Source organism: Delphinapterus leucas, chromosome 8 (genome assembly GCF_059928025.1).
Source record: "Delphinapterus leucas isolate spDelLeu-1000000601 "Yukka" chromosome 8, BTC_Dleu_Yukka2, whole genome shotgun sequence".
NCBI classification, from domain to species: Eukaryota; Metazoa; Chordata; class Mammalia; order Artiodactyla; family Monodontidae; genus Delphinapterus; species Delphinapterus leucas.
In genome coordinates, this window is record NC_143136.1 from 85,703,110 (window position 1) to 85,718,743 (window position 15,634).

General features: G+C 39.9%; 1 pseudogene; it reads left to right on the forward strand.

The window, feature by feature from the left end:
- The first annotated feature begins 4,534 nt into the window (after positions 1-4,534).
- Positions 4,535-14,532, forward strand: LOC149748586 (uncharacterized; annotated as a pseudogene).
- The last annotated feature ends 1,102 nt before the right edge of the window (positions 14,533-15,634 follow it).

The following is a 15,634-nucleotide window of genomic DNA, read 5'->3' on the forward strand; positions in this document are numbered from 1 at the left end:
GTCTTCACATCTTTGAGATTAAAACGTAGATTAGCAAAAGAACAGTTGTTTCTTTCTAAATGCATTGTAAGTTTGTTTTTTCAGTTGATTTCTTCCCAATTTCCAGTGTTATCTGCTGAAAATATTTTACTCTTGAATATTTTATGTAATTAATTGAGAAGTAGCGATAATGTAAGACTATTTCATCCAGCGATCCCCCAGCATATGGAGAATACTGCAAATTACCAAGTAAGTCCACTGAGTGAAACATAAATTAAAAATGAGTTTAAGAGACAGCGGGACATGTTTATGTAGGCAAAAGGGGTTGGAAGATTTGCTGACAACACGGAGAGGTGTGTTGCAATAAACTTGAAGGAGACAGGCCATTGGGCCAACCAGCCCTTTTCTATCCAGGAATTCCTTATGTTCTCATTAGTGTCTCACATCCGGACAGCTGTGTTATTAAAATTTGGCCCTAAACTTGAGTCAATGAAGGAGTTTCATGTCTTGATTTCATTCTTCCTTTACATATTAAATACACAAACACACATACACACACACACACGTGCGCGCGCACACACGAATTTCAACTTTGGTTCAAGGAAGCATTTCATTTCACGTCCAGACATCAGATTTTTGTGACTCATGGCCAAGGACAGGGAATGGCTTTGTGAACAAGCTTGTTCTGATCATGTCCACCTCTGTCTGATAAGAGTACATGTTCATGGCACCTCACTTTCATTAATACAACATTCTAAACAGTCCTCTGAATGGCCACCTTTAGTACTGAGTTAGGTTCAAGCTTCTATAACTGAGTTTCTTGGGAAGAAAAAATGTTTTAAGGGTTAGAGAAAAAGGGCAGTTCTCTTCATTCCTTTATCTTTCCTCATCTTTTAAAATATGTGGTTAGGAAAGATTTTGTACAGGATTGGTTAGAAGCCAAGAGTTTCACTGACCCTTTTAGTCGTTGCCATTTCACATTTCTTGCCTCAGGAACTGGTGGAGTTTTAGAACAAATTTTAATTTATAGGATGCAAGCATAACCTGCATCTGAATATAAATACCAAACACATGCATTAGCGCTTTGCAGTTAACAAGCACTTGGATCCCCACTGTCTTGTTTGCTCTAATTCATGATCCTATTAGCTTGGTGCTATTATCTGATATTTATCGATGTAGAAACTAAGGCCCAAAGAAGTTAAGTGACTTGGCCAAAATCACTTGCCCAAGTGGTAAGTAGTTGACTTAAAACAGAGGTTAAAGAAAGAACTTAAATTCAAACAGAAAATAAAGCTCCATTTTTAATGTAATTTTTTAAAAAATAAAGTTGAGCAAAAACATAAACAAATGAGGAGCTTATGTCTACTTGGGTCCATTTCTAAAGACCTATTCCATTACATGGTAACAGCATATGCATGTGTGCTACTTAGTTATCTTAAGAGTAAAGACGCTTAAGGAAACAAATTCATATATTCACTAAAGACTTCTTTATAGTTTTGTTATCTTTTTTTCTGTTTTAGGTTAAAAAATATACAACCACGAAAATCAATTCATAAATCAAAATATTAATGTTATTTGTTTATACTTGTTTTAACTTCAAGCATCATACTTCTCAAAGCAAAAACCCAAAGCCTTACCTATATTCTAGTGAACTGACAATTACTGAAAATAATATTCTCCTAATGAAAGCCAAATCCACATTCAAAAGCTATTAAATGTTGTTGCAAACAGAAGCCTTAGTCAACATTTGAGCATAACAGATAAAGTACTGGAATATAAACAAATAGATGATGAAGAGAGGGGCAGTGGGGGCAGGAAGAGAGTGTTGAGAAAAGAGAGAGGGAGACTGCTGCACAGAGCCTTACCCCTAGGGAGGATCCAGGAACCCAAAAGCCCCCTAAGGAGCAGCCTCCAAACGCCCAGTTCCTTCTGATGTGGTCCCTGTATTTGGTTCTCTCCTGAAACAAGTGCCCTGGTCTGATCGCCAGTTTGAGGCCACTCCCCTGATAACCTGTCTAGCCCTTGCTATAATGTCCTCCTGTCAGGGGCCAGAGCTGGTCCATGAGACCCAGCATGGGTCTGATTGGGGTCCAATTACAACCGAAGCAGAACCCCCCACAAAGAAAGAGACACTACCTCATACTTGGCAAGAAGAGTACCACCCCACCAGAATTAACCCCGGATGCTGGGGTCAGTCTCCTGAGAGCTTTGGGCACCAAAGAGCCCTAGCTATTGTCATTGGAACGTCGGTCTCCTTCCCTGAAACTCTGACACTAGGTTTTCTCCCCTCTTCCTCCCAGCCTGCTCCAAGGTCCCAAGATACATTTAGCCCAGCCTGGAAGGGTTAAAACATATCACAGGTGATTTAAACTAATTTCAGTGGTAGCTGATGGATTTTAAAGACCTGACCTTTTGTGAATTAGGAAGATCTACTCTCGCCTTCACTTTATTTTGTAGCCATCGTTTGGCTAGATGGGTCTGACTTCTATACTCCCAGTAGCATTCATCACACACAGTCTGTCCTCCCCGCCAGCCTGCAAGGATTAGGTCTGTCTTTTTTTTTTCTTTATTATTATTATTATTACTATTATTTTTTTTTTTTTTGGCCATGCTGTGTGGCATGTGGGATCTTAGTTCCCCGACCAGGGATGGAACCCATGCCCCCTGCATCGGGAGTGCAGAGTCTTAACCACTGGACCACCAAGGAAGTCCCGGATTAGGTCTGTCTTGATCACTGTTGTACCCTTATTCCTAGCACGGTGCCCAGCACATAGCAGAAATTAATAAGCATTTGCAATGAACACATATATGATACATGTATGCAACTGTCAAGCAATCTATTAGCTTAGGAAATGAGGTGATTCATCACATATTTGAATTTATTAATTGGCTAATAATACTGATGCATTAGACAGCACATTTATATTATTTCATACTTATACTGTAAAGCACAAATATATCAAATAATATGTTTTTATCTACCATTTTAACTTCTGAGAAATTTTTTTCCCTTCAAAAGAATATCTGCTAAATTTACTTTATAAAATCCTGAGTGAAGAGAAGTGAAAGACAGCCTCTCACTGGAAGCAGCCCTTCATTCAACTGAACTCTAAGAAATATACATTTTCTTAGAACTCACATTTATCAGAAAAAAATTCTTGAAAATTGCAGGTAACATATATTCGGATAGTTTAATTATGTTTACTTAAAACTAAGAAGTTTATGACTTTAAGGCAAAGTTATTTTGTAAATGTTCAGTCTCTATATGATCCCTGCTGCCCCTACTCTCCTATCTCAAATAAGCCAAATTAATTTTCCAATTTCACTTCCAAACTACTCTCTTGAATGACTGTGTTTATGATTTGGTGTCTTTGTGTGCTAAAGACAAGTAACAGACCAGTTATGGAAAAGAGGAGAAAAAAATTCCTTCCAGTGCTCTCTTAAGACCGTGGCTTCCTTTCTAATACATATATATATATATATATATATATATGTATGTATCAGGACCAAACAGAGTCACAGGACACTGGGTTCAATTTTTACTTTGACAGTAGTCCCATGTGACTCTGAGCCAGTCCTTTCAACACCGTATTTCCTCATCTGTCACATAAGAATAATAAGATTTGCCCTTTACCAGTTTCCAAAGATGTTTCCATATCTGAAACATACTTGGGACTCCCAAAATAGGTTTGATTATTTTGTCTTACTCCATCAAAATCTTAATTTCCTGCTTTTCCAAGTTAGGGATAAAAATATTTGCCAACCTTGAAAGTTTATTATAAGAATCAAGTAAAATAATGCACATGTAAAAGCTTTGAAATTTGAAAATGTTTACATGTGAAAGGTCTTGCTCTTTTAATACTTCTGCAAATGCATGTTTAAACTAATGCAAGTTATTCAAAAATGCAGTGAGAAATTTCCGTCTTTTGGGTCTCCTCTTAATATGAAGCATGGAAGGTCTTCTGGTGGCTAAACACATTATCAATAAAACATGCATGTGAAAAAAAAAACGCATGTGCTTGGAGTTCTTCGTTCAGTAATAAAAATTAGTTTGTACCATGACATTCATATTCAGTTTAAAAAGTAGTCTTAAGTGTTCACTATGTGCCAGATACTTACTAAGAGTTGGGGATACTTAGCTAAGGCTGCTATAACAAAGTACCATAGACTGGGTGACTTAAACAATAGACACTTATTTCTCACGGGTTTGAAAGCTGGGAAGTCTAAGATCAAGGTGCCAGCAGATTCAGTTCCTAGTGAGAACTGGCTTCCTGGCTTGTGGACAGCCACCTTCTTGCTGTGTGTTCACATAACCTTTCTTCAGTGCATGCCCAAGGAGAGAGCATGATGTCTGTGTTCCTCTTCTTATAAGAACTCTAATCCCATCATGGGTACCCCACCCTCATGACCTCATATAAACCTAATTTCCTCCCAAAGGCCCCACCTCCAATTACCATCACATTGGGGGTTAGGGTTTTAATAAATTAATTTTGGGGGACACAACATTCAGCCCATCATAGGGTATAAAGTCAAAGATGACAGTGTCCCTGACCTCATGGAGGCCTTATTCCAGTTGAAAGAAGACATAAAGGAAGGACCTCAGTGCAGAGTGTTAAATGCTATGAGGACAACAGAAGGGCCAGGAGGAGATGACATGTGTGCTGAGTTAAAGGATGAACAGAGAAGTCAGCCAAATAAAGGGAGCAGGAAGGCGTATTCCTGGTAGAGTAAACGGTATAGGCAAAGGCCCTAACATTGGAAACAGCATGGTTTGTTCAGGGGAAAATGCAAACAATATTATAAAAGTGTAAGGTGCCATTTGAAGAGTGGTGGGAGAAGAGGATGAAGAAAGAAAACATTCCATCTAAGAGGACCACATGTGCCTTTCTAAAGAACTTGTGGTTTATCGCATTGGCACTGTGCTTCTCACACTAGGGTACTCAAACCCTGGGGACAGGCAAGATTAACATGGCCCAGCTTCTTGGGTCCTCAATTTTACCCAAAACTATGGGAAAGAAACAAAGTTGAAGCTGAAGTAGTATTATTTCAAAACACTCTTTGTAAATATTAAAATACCCATCCTTAGTGTTACATCCTTAGGGTTACCTGAGTTGGAGATGCACAGCTGGTATGTAATGGGGAATCGCTGATGGCTTTTACGCTCAGCAGTGACACAGTCAGATTTATGTTCTAGATCAATCACTCACTCTGGTAATGGTATGAAGAACAGACATGAGGGAAGAAAGACTACAAATGGGAAGGTCCGTTAGGAGCTGGGCATTTCCTCTTTCAGGAAAGAGATGCTGAGTAGCTGAAACAGGGTAGGGATGTAAGTGGGGAGGATTTGAGCACATTTGAGGAACTTGAGGAAGTAAGGTCGTTAGCACTTAGTGATTCACTATGGAAGTTAAGAGAAAGACAGGAGTCAAAGGTCAACCCAGGGTTTGGGCTCAGGAGACTGGATGGAGAGTGATGCCCTTCAGCTAGCTGGCGAACATGGGAGAAAGTGAAGTTAGGAGAAGATTACAGCTTCAGTTTTGAACATGTACAGTTCTACATACCCATGGATCTCCTGGTGAAGATGCTCAGAATTCACGCCTTCTCTGATTCTCCTCGTGAAGGTGGTCAAAATTGGTGGGGCATTTTGCTTTATCTCCTTCACAACTTTCACTGGCCGTCTCTGGAGTTCATACATGACCTCGTCTCAGCTCGTAAACTGTTTTCTTTGATGCCTCTCGACCCCTATGACAGAGTAGTAACTGCCTGGGCATTTTCTTAGAATAGCATCAACCCACCAGTTCTGTGCAGTTCCCCAATTTTCTGATCTTTTCAATGGAACAGCATGTGTGACTGACATGATGACTGCTGGTAAATAAGTAAACTAGACGAAAATCCATTATCATATCACCCACCAATCCTTTAGCTCCTAAGTCCCTATTTCTGAACTTTAGTTCACCTCCAACAACTTCTTCATCTTTTCCAATCTAGTTCCTGGTCTCCCAATTGTAATAAAATAGATACTGATCTCAGGTGGGGAATAAGCATCAGAAACAGATGAACTCATAAGACACAAATCCTATGTCCCTATCCCCCTGTTTTCATGCAAATGTCCCCAGTAATTAAATCAGGAAAAGAAAATGTAGCAAAAACATACCAGCCAAATGGTTTCAAAATTTCAGAAGAAGCTGTAAATATGGTCCTTTTTAGAAGATCAGGTTCTCACTAGAGTATGAGAAAGGGTAACAGTTGTTCTGATGAAGCAGTTTTTAAATTCTTGTCAGTGATTTGAAGAGAGATAACTGATGTATGTTGAAGAAGCTGGCAAAATTTTTAAATAGTTCGGACGCTACAGGGAGCATTTTTTTTTAAAGCAATGTACTCAGAAGTGTTGGCAAGACTTTATTTGAACGTAGCAGTGCTTATGTGAGGAAGTTATTTTGAATTACCCTAGTATAAATATGTATGATTTTATTTGTATTGAAAATTTCCTTTGCAAGTGAGTGACTGAGGGACTGTTATATCTCTATTGCTTGGTAAATGATTTAGGTATTTCATTTTGGAAGTAAAATATTATACTCAGAATTCAAAAATAATATCAAAACCCTGTTTGTGACCACAGTGCTTTTTGCACCTACATTAATGCCTTTTAACTCTTATTTGCCATGTAGAACAAACGGCATCTGTTGTTTCAAGTCTGGCTTTTTTACATGACATTCATGCATGCATGCATTCATTCATCCAAAAGACATTATTCAGTGCCTCTCATGTTCCAAGCTCTATGCTAGGCAGTGGGCAGACAGTAATAGTATTGAACTGTCCCTCCTCATAACGAATTTCAGGTAAACATTCTGTTTCCTCCAGGTAATTTTCTGCAGCACAGTGGAAATCTCAAATCCTAGGGTCATATCTTATTATTTAAAAGCTAAGCCTTTTGAAGGTTGCGAACAAGGCTATCTTTAAAAGGTAGTTTTTCTTCTGAATAGAAAGCATGGAAAGAAAGATAAGAAGAGGTAAGGGCCCTGAGTGAGAAATAGGACTTGAAGCAGAGGGAAGAAGAGAGAGGGGAAGGGGCAAGTATTATAATCAGGACTTAATAGTTTTTGCCTCAGTATCTTTGGGCAACCAGTTACTGGTCTACATGAAAATGAAGTTGCTGGCAGGAAAAACACCCAGCCCACTGGCTGATGGAGCCTGTCCATCTGAAGAAGGAGATGGAATTCCCTGGTGGTCCAGTGGTTAGGACTCAGCACTTTCACTGTCGAGGGCCCAGGTTCAATACCTGGTCGAGGAACTAAGATCCCACAAGCCACGAGGCATGGCCAAAAAAAAAGGAAAAACAAAACAAAATTCCCCGTCTTCTCTGTTTTCTTTATTTACCTATTGTGTGGTATTAGAGGGTGAGGGGATCATTTATCTTAAATTACAACTACACACCTGCCTTCTTAAGCAAACCATACTTTTACTAATCTACTCCATTTTTTCTTTATGATTTCCTTCCTTTTTCAGAGAAAACCTCTTATTAAATTTTAACATATTTACTTAAAAATAAACCATGAAAAGACTCATCAGAGCCATTTAAAGGAAAGAGAAATATATACACACAATTCTGCATTTGCTCCTTCATTTTTTTTTTCAGAACGTGTGTAAAATTGACACACAAGAAAGGGAATAAAACAGTTTGTGTTAATAATGTAATCTGGTACATAACTTGATGAAAAGGAGGTTGTGCCGGTCTAAGTGTTCCATGGTCCCTGCCTGCTAGGCTCATCTATTCTCACATTTTTTTCAGCCGGGCAGCTTGACTTTTGGGATCTTAGTTCCCCCGACCAGGGATTGAACCCACACCCTCTGCAGTGAAAGCACCACTGGACTGCCAGGGAATTCCCACTATCCTTATTCTTATCTCAGGCCTTTACAAGTGCGAAATAGGAGATCAGTTTACATCCCTTTAAAGCTTCTTAATGAATGGCAGACTCCACACACAACAACAAATATTTCCTATATAATAGGCACTAGTCCAGGGGACTGGGAAAGAGACATTGGTGAGAGGTCACCTTCCTTCGTCAAATAAATTACTATTTAGAGATCCTAAATGAAGCAATAGTTTAAAATTTTCCAAATGATGTTACTTTGCTTTAATATCATAAAAAGCATTACTTTGCCCCCAATTCAAAGTCCAATGTGATTTCAAATGACCTTCGCAAGCATATTTCACCTAGCCTTGAACTCCACAACTACACAAGAATCCTCACCAACGGAAGCAAAACTGCAATAGAGACCATCTCTACAGAACTACTATAGCAAATTATTGTAAATAAGTTTTCAATATCCCAGATAAATGCTAAATGATGGTAGGTAATAATATAGCTCAGGATCATGCTGATTTCTCTAAAATGAAATTCCAAATACACAGTAGATAGATAGACTAAACTTTAGAAGAACAAGGTTTTAGTTTTTCATTCCTGTTTTAAAAGGCCACGTATTGTCTGTGAACTTTCAGCTTTGTTCTGTCTCTCTTGTCTAGAAGGGTGCTAGCCATGAGCCAAGAACAATAGGTAAGCCAGCTTACCTCAACCCAGAAAAATTACCCCGTTGCACAGGAGCCATACCTATGGTTCCACAGTGGCCAAGGAAAAATCTAACAGGAATTGAATTTTTTTTTTTTTTTGCATGTAGCAAAGTTACTTCCAGAGAGAGCAAAAGAAGCCTGGTTTGCACTGTAGCAGAACCATTGGAACAATATGCTCCCTGTGTCCACAACCCAGTCCTCCCCTGACACCCTCCTTTCTAGGGCATAGGGTAGAAAAGTCACATACACAGTAGATCATGCCAGGGCCTGCTGACACAACCGTACTCCTGAATTTGCAGACGGCAGAGTGTAGCAATGTCTTTAGTATACACATATTCTTACCTTTTTTTTTTTTTAAGGATGTTTCAGCACTCAACTGGGGGGTGGGAAGAAGATACTGCAGGCAAACTTTCTCAGTGCTATTCCTTCCCTTCTACCCCCTTCACAGTTCCTTCAAACTTCAGAAGTTTGAGTTAAGAGTAGGTAGGTATAGAGCTTTGGACAGTATTAAGGGCCTCTTCTTTTTACCTTGAATGAGTGATCTTTGACATTTCTTGGCCACACCAAACTGGCTGCCAGAGTGCTTCCTCTTATGCCAGGTCATATAGGGAGAATTAGGTGGAAAGATATTTTTTCTTACAATTGTAAACAGAAGTGTGAAATACAGAATGAAATTGTAAAGTATATTTATTTACCTCAGAGGTTAGAATCGTGATGCTTATAATCATGAGCACTCCACCTTTTCTACTACAAGTTAAGAAATTCCGTATTACTTTTGCAACTTTGTTCTCAGTAAGCATTGATTTCTGTAAAATGCAAGAACCAGTTAAACAATTCCTAATAAAATCATAAAGTAAATAATTAAATAAATGGCACTAAAATAACTAAAAATGATGAAATAAGTATCATCTAAGATACATGCTACATTCACTCTGGTTTTCTGTAATTTAACTTCATGTATTTTCCAGGTAATTCACAAGAAGGAATTCCTATTTATTGATATGCCTACCCTGTAGCATTTTACATATATTGTCATATTTTTTCACCACAGCCAGCTTAAATTTAAGTCCTCTTTTGCTCATTTTAAAAATGAAGTTCTCAGGGGCTTAATATCTTGTCCTCAATACACAATTAGCACTCACAAAGCAGGGAGTCAAATCCAGTTCATCTAATTTCAAAGCCTGTATCTTTGCCACTATAATATGCTGTAATTGAGGAGAATGTAAAGAATCTGGTGGCAAATACATTGAGGTCCAGTTCCCAGTCAACAAGCAATTTAAAAATTATACAAGAAAAAAAACAATTTCCAGATATGCCTGTATCATGATCTCTCCTTCATCACTAACTTGTCCTGTGCTTAGGTCCAGTACTGGGGCCAATGTGAGCAAGCAGGAACTTGCCATGGGAGTGTCCCTAAGTCAAGGGTCCTGGTGAGAAGACTGAACTAGGAAAGACACTTTATCTGGGAAGCCAGAAGCAACAAAGCCAGAGAAACCATTCTACCTGAGCCAATACCGTAACTGGAAAAATGAGCCTAAGTGCTAGATCCAAAAGGCAAAATAAGCCACACATGGAAAAACAAGTACTAACCAAGTCATCCAGGAGGTTTGGAAGTGGGTCACAATGCAGTGGGCAGAGTGGGTGGGCACAAGTGGTTCAGAAGGATGTCTGCGAAAGGTGAGAAGACATTGGATGTCACCTGTATGTGGCGTCTGCTGGGAGGATGGATCTGGCAGATTCAAAGGCCGGTGAAGAACCAGACACTTGAATTCTGGAGAAAGTCGTTGATTCTCTCTAGGTCACATCTACACTGCCAGGCCTAGAAAAGCAGGTTTTTTTCTTAGCTATTATTATTTCATAGTTGTGATTATCATGAAGAGAATAATTTTTGAGAGTAAGGTTTTTATATTTAAGTACCTGAGACATGACTGCAAAAAAAAAAAAAAAACCACTTTTAGAACGGTGCAAAATTAGAACTAACATCCAAGATTTATAATTTCACCTTTTAACAGAATAAGGACTGTTAAAGAAGACCACAAAGCAGCATGAAGTTATTTCCAGGTCACTAAACAACCTATAGGTGCAAACAGTTTTTGGTCCCATTGCCCTTTACAAAGGAAAAGAAGAAAAAGGTACAGGTCACTCTGAGCCCCTAGGCTGATGTCCAAATGGCCCTCTTGGTAGTTTCAACGTGAAAGAAGCATGGAATGGATCCTTTGAGAAAGGAAACAATTAAGGGACCCTTTAAGTGTTTTGAGGAGTCTTAAGGAAAACAACAAGAAAAAGAAGTCAGTATTGGGATTAAATATTGCAATAGTTTTTTCCCATAAGCATTTGCATTGACTTTTCAGCTTTTTCATCAAAAAGAAAATCTGGCCTTCTGGATGTTTAAGAGACTAAGGAATTTCATTTTCCATTAGTAAACTGATTTTCTCCCCCACTATAGGTACTTAGAATTAGCGCAAACCCCAGGATAACTACAATTCCAAAAGGAAATGCTCACTCAGCTCATTATGAATGGTCTTACAACAAATACTGTTCTGACAGCCAAATTCCTGGTCTCCAAATTTGTAAGTTTGCCCTTTTTTTTTTCTCACAAGTCTTACTCAAGACCGCTTCTGAGCTTCTGCACATTTAACCCTTACAGTCAAAGACAATATGTTACTAAAGAACATGAGAAACTTCAAGTTCATACATTTGGACTAAAAGAAATCTGATATTTATAACCAAATTATGACCATATTGAATACGACAAATTAACTCCTTAACCAACAGAATAAAAAAACACTATTTATTTTCATGTCTGTGGCTACGAATTCTTTGAAGAGGTCTGAAGAACTGTAAACCAGCCAAAAATCCTATGATGCTTTCCATTTTATTTCTTCACTTTAATAACACAGCACTCACTTCTCAATAGAAAAATGACGAATGATACTAAAAGGTAAATAGCTGTTTTTAACTAGTCAAAATTAACTAAATTGTCCTCAATTGATCTGTATATTCCATGTTATTTTTTCAACCTTTCATTACAATAATAAAGCCACACTATAGTGAAGTTTCAGGCACTACTTTATTTAGTTCTCAAGAAAACTCAACAGAATGGGCACTATTAGTGTACCCACAACATAGCTAAGGAAACAAATTTAGAGTAGATTGTCGGTAATCACACAGGTAGTAACCTGCAGGGTTAGTATTCAAAATAGATTCTTTGGACGTCAACTGACACAGGGGTATAAAAATATCAGGGATAGGCTTGCTTGATCATTTTAAAATAACTTTAAATCAGCCCATATATTAATAAGTAAAAGTAAAAAATTATCTTAAATTCAGGTATGAATTATTTGTCAATTACCTCAATTTTCACTTTTTGACATGTGTAAATAGACATAACCAAAAAGTTCAATGATCGAATGCCAATAAGAAAAAATGGTGCATAATTAGTGCACATCTCTGCATTTGGGGAGGAGACTGACTTGATTTTACACAGGGTATTGTTTTTCCTCATTAATTGTAGTTCTGTCACATATTTGTATCTGACTGCTACATAAATGATTCACAAATTGTTAAGAAGTTTTATGGATATCTGGAAAGAATACTACAACCCAATAAATAAACTTTTACAAGTGCCAGAGAGAAATTTTACATTAAAATGTTACTTTGTTTCTTCGTCCTGAGAGAATGAATTTAAAAAAAAAAAAAACAGTTAAAATCAAGCATTAGATATGCAAATATGTGTTCAGATCAGAGATACCAAAATTATTCAAATGATTAATTATTCATCATAAAATGTCAATTAATAATTATGAAGCATAAAAAGCATCTTTCTAATGCATCTTTATTTTTCTTGGCCTAAAAAGGGCTTAATATACATGTTCAATTGACTCCTAACAAGTTTTAAAAATCCAACAAAGTAAACAAATTGCAAACAAGTGCAAACTCTGAATTTTAATAGGAGAACAACATGCTCAAAATGAATGAAAGACAGAAAAAAAAAATAAGGAAAACTAAAACCATAGCCACATTCATGACATATGCAGCTCCGTGTTCACTCACCTGCTAGGCAATAGGGCAACCTGGCGAAGAAAACAACCCAGCAACTCAAGCTGTGAATTTGCTTAGCATGTACAAAACACAGGGCATGGTGTTTCTCTCTGAATTGATTCGTGTGGGGCAGGGGTGCTTTAGGAATTTTTTACACTTTCCAAATAGTCACTAAAAGAAAAAGCACAGTTTAAGTTTCTTTAAATTACCTATCGTAATTTCTAAAGTCTGTTAAGCCCTGCTAAAATATTAGCATAAATGAGAAAATTTTTCACATTGCTTTAATTCTAAAGAATTTCCCTACAACAAGTATTATTCATTTTTCTTCCAGGAAGATTATATCTTTTAAGAAAAAAGGAAGTCAATTTGAGCTGATATGATAATTCAGAATAGGGAGCCACTATGATTACTGAGATATAGATTTATATTTATTTTATTACTATTATTATTATTATTTTACTTTTCACTGACACCTGGCGAACTTGTTCTCTGATGACCCAAGGGAGTTACTTTAGTCAGGGTGTCCCTGACCTCCTGCTGGTAGATTAATTACATATGAAACATTGTGTTTTCAAAACGAAATGATAAATCTGGACACATAAAGGTGGCAGAAAAGAATCAGGGCGAGAGAGAAGAGGAGATGTTAGGAAACAAAATAAGGGCTTGCAAAAGGGAGATATCAGATAGAAAGAAAGGATAATGTAGGAAAGGCAATTGGGAAAGAATTTCAAGAAAATAAGGATAAAGGTCAGGGAGGGCTGAAAGGAGGGCAAGAGGGAGGAAAGGAGGGAAGGAAGGATTTGGGGTTTTCAATCCCCTGGCGAGGCTGCTGGCGTCCGCGCCCTTAACGCCACAGCCTTCCAAGTTGAGGCGAAAGCCACCTCCTCGGGCCTGCGTCGCATCCAACTTACTCCAAGTTTTCTGGTGACTCCTACAGGGCCCCTTTCCGTCCCCCCCATCCCACCCCTTAGTGAGATTGACAGTCGCGTGGAGGAGGCTTTTCCAGGCACAGCCTTTCTCATGGTAATCAGCCCCCAGCATCACCTCGCGGCCGCGGCCGCTCCCGCTCCGTGCGCAGCTCGCGGACCCCGGGGACCGGAAACAAGGCGGCGGGCGGGGAGCCGGCGAGCGAGCCAGGTCAGCTGACCCGGCCGCGGGGCGGGGGTCGCGGCGTTCCCGGGCGGGTATAGGTCTGGAGGAGGGGGGGGTGCGCGCGGGCCGAACCCCTCCCCCCCCCCAACGTGTTCCTCCGCCTGTGCTGCGGGGGCCTTACCCTGAGATCAAATGAAGGGACCGAAGCTGGGGGCGTGGGGGACAGAGCGCGCCGAGAACTGGGGGCGACAAGCAGACCTGTTTTGCATCAATAAATTAAGACGCTCATTTGAGTCCTGAAGTTTGCTGGTTCCTGTCAGTGGAGACGTTGCCAAAAAGCACTGAAGCCGAGATTCAGCCTTAACTTCAAAAAATAAAATAAAAATAAAATAAAATGAACCTCTCAGCTGGCTGCCCTGCTGGGGCCAGGTGACGTGCGAGATTCCACAGCCCGCGGGCCTCGCAGTTGGGATATTAGAGACAGTCTGAGATTCTCTGGTCCTGTTTTGATTTTGTTTGAAAGGGCTTCTCAGAGAGATGCTTCTGATTTTTTTTTTTTAATAGACTTTCCCCTCCTATCCTAGGCTCAACTCCGAATGGATTGGATTGCGAGTTTGCACGTGAGAAAACCGTTTGGCTTGACTTGGACCCCTGCCGCCCCCCACCCCGTCCACACACACCCCCAATGCAGGGGTCCCCCTTATCATCCTTTGCTTGCAACTCTAAAAGAAGTTTCCCACCTTCTGTGTTACAACACAGGGTCGAAATAATTCCTCTAGATGAAAGATCAATTCCGTTTCAAAAAGAGAATATGTTCCTTTTTTTAATTTTCTCCACATGGTACAGAATAAACAGAATTTGCTTTAAAAAAAATTAGCTGTGGCCAAATTCGAATTCCTTCTACAGGCTGTGTGTTCAGGGCAGAAACATTGTATCTCTTCTGGCATCTGGGCCAGCAAGCGGAGCTGGGGGCAGGGGAGAAAGGGGGAGCGGCTGTGAAAGTTAAGGAAATTGACAGACTGAGAGGTGAATGGGGGGACAGGCACCAGGTCCTGGCTGGAGGCAACTGGAAAACAAAAGTGCATCTTCACACGCTGCCTGGGTGGAGGGAATCCTGAGGGAGGCAGTTTGTTTTACTCGAAGAAACCCTAAAGAATTATTTTTCTCCCTTCAATGTCGATTGCAATATTATTTCACATTTGCATGTATCTGTTGTTTTAATCCCCTTGGTCTGCGCTAATCTCGAAGTGGATTACTAATGGGGAAGAAGGACCGGGAAGGAGCGATTCATTTGCAAGGACTTGCTCTGCCGTGTGAGGAGCCGAAAGCTAGCAGCTCCTAGTCCTCTCTCGACTTTTCCCTGCGTCCTGCGCTCGTGCATCCCGCTGACCCCACGATCCCCATTGTCCCCGACCTGGCCTTCGGACTAAGAGAGTGTTCGGTACAAATTTATATTCCGGCTTCCTCCGATCCCACCGCCTCTGCTTTGGTGTGAACTCTTTCGGTCAAATGGGGAGGGGAGTGCCAGGGGCGTGCCAGGCAGGGGCGGAGGGCAACCCACCGGCGCGCTCACCCCTCGCGGGGACGCTTCGCGTGCCACCCTCCAAATATCCACCTTGATGGGAACCTGAAAGATTGCTTTTTACCCCAATTCAAATACTTGCACGTCGGCACTCCCAGTGCTAAGTGTTGAGGCTGTCTCCTGACACTTGAACAATTACTGAGCCCAGAGTAATCAGATGATTAGGTGTTTTTCATGGAAATACTTGTCTTTTTTTTTTTTTTAAGTCAGATACTAAGTAACCAGACAATAATATACATAATAAAGAGAAGTGATTTGTCAGCCATTTGATTGGATCCTTTGACCTGAGGTTTTGCCAGTGAGTGTGTGTCTGGACTGCAAGCTCCAGTGGTTACCTGGGGTCCTGAGCTGGGGTCTTGCCTGGAATTACT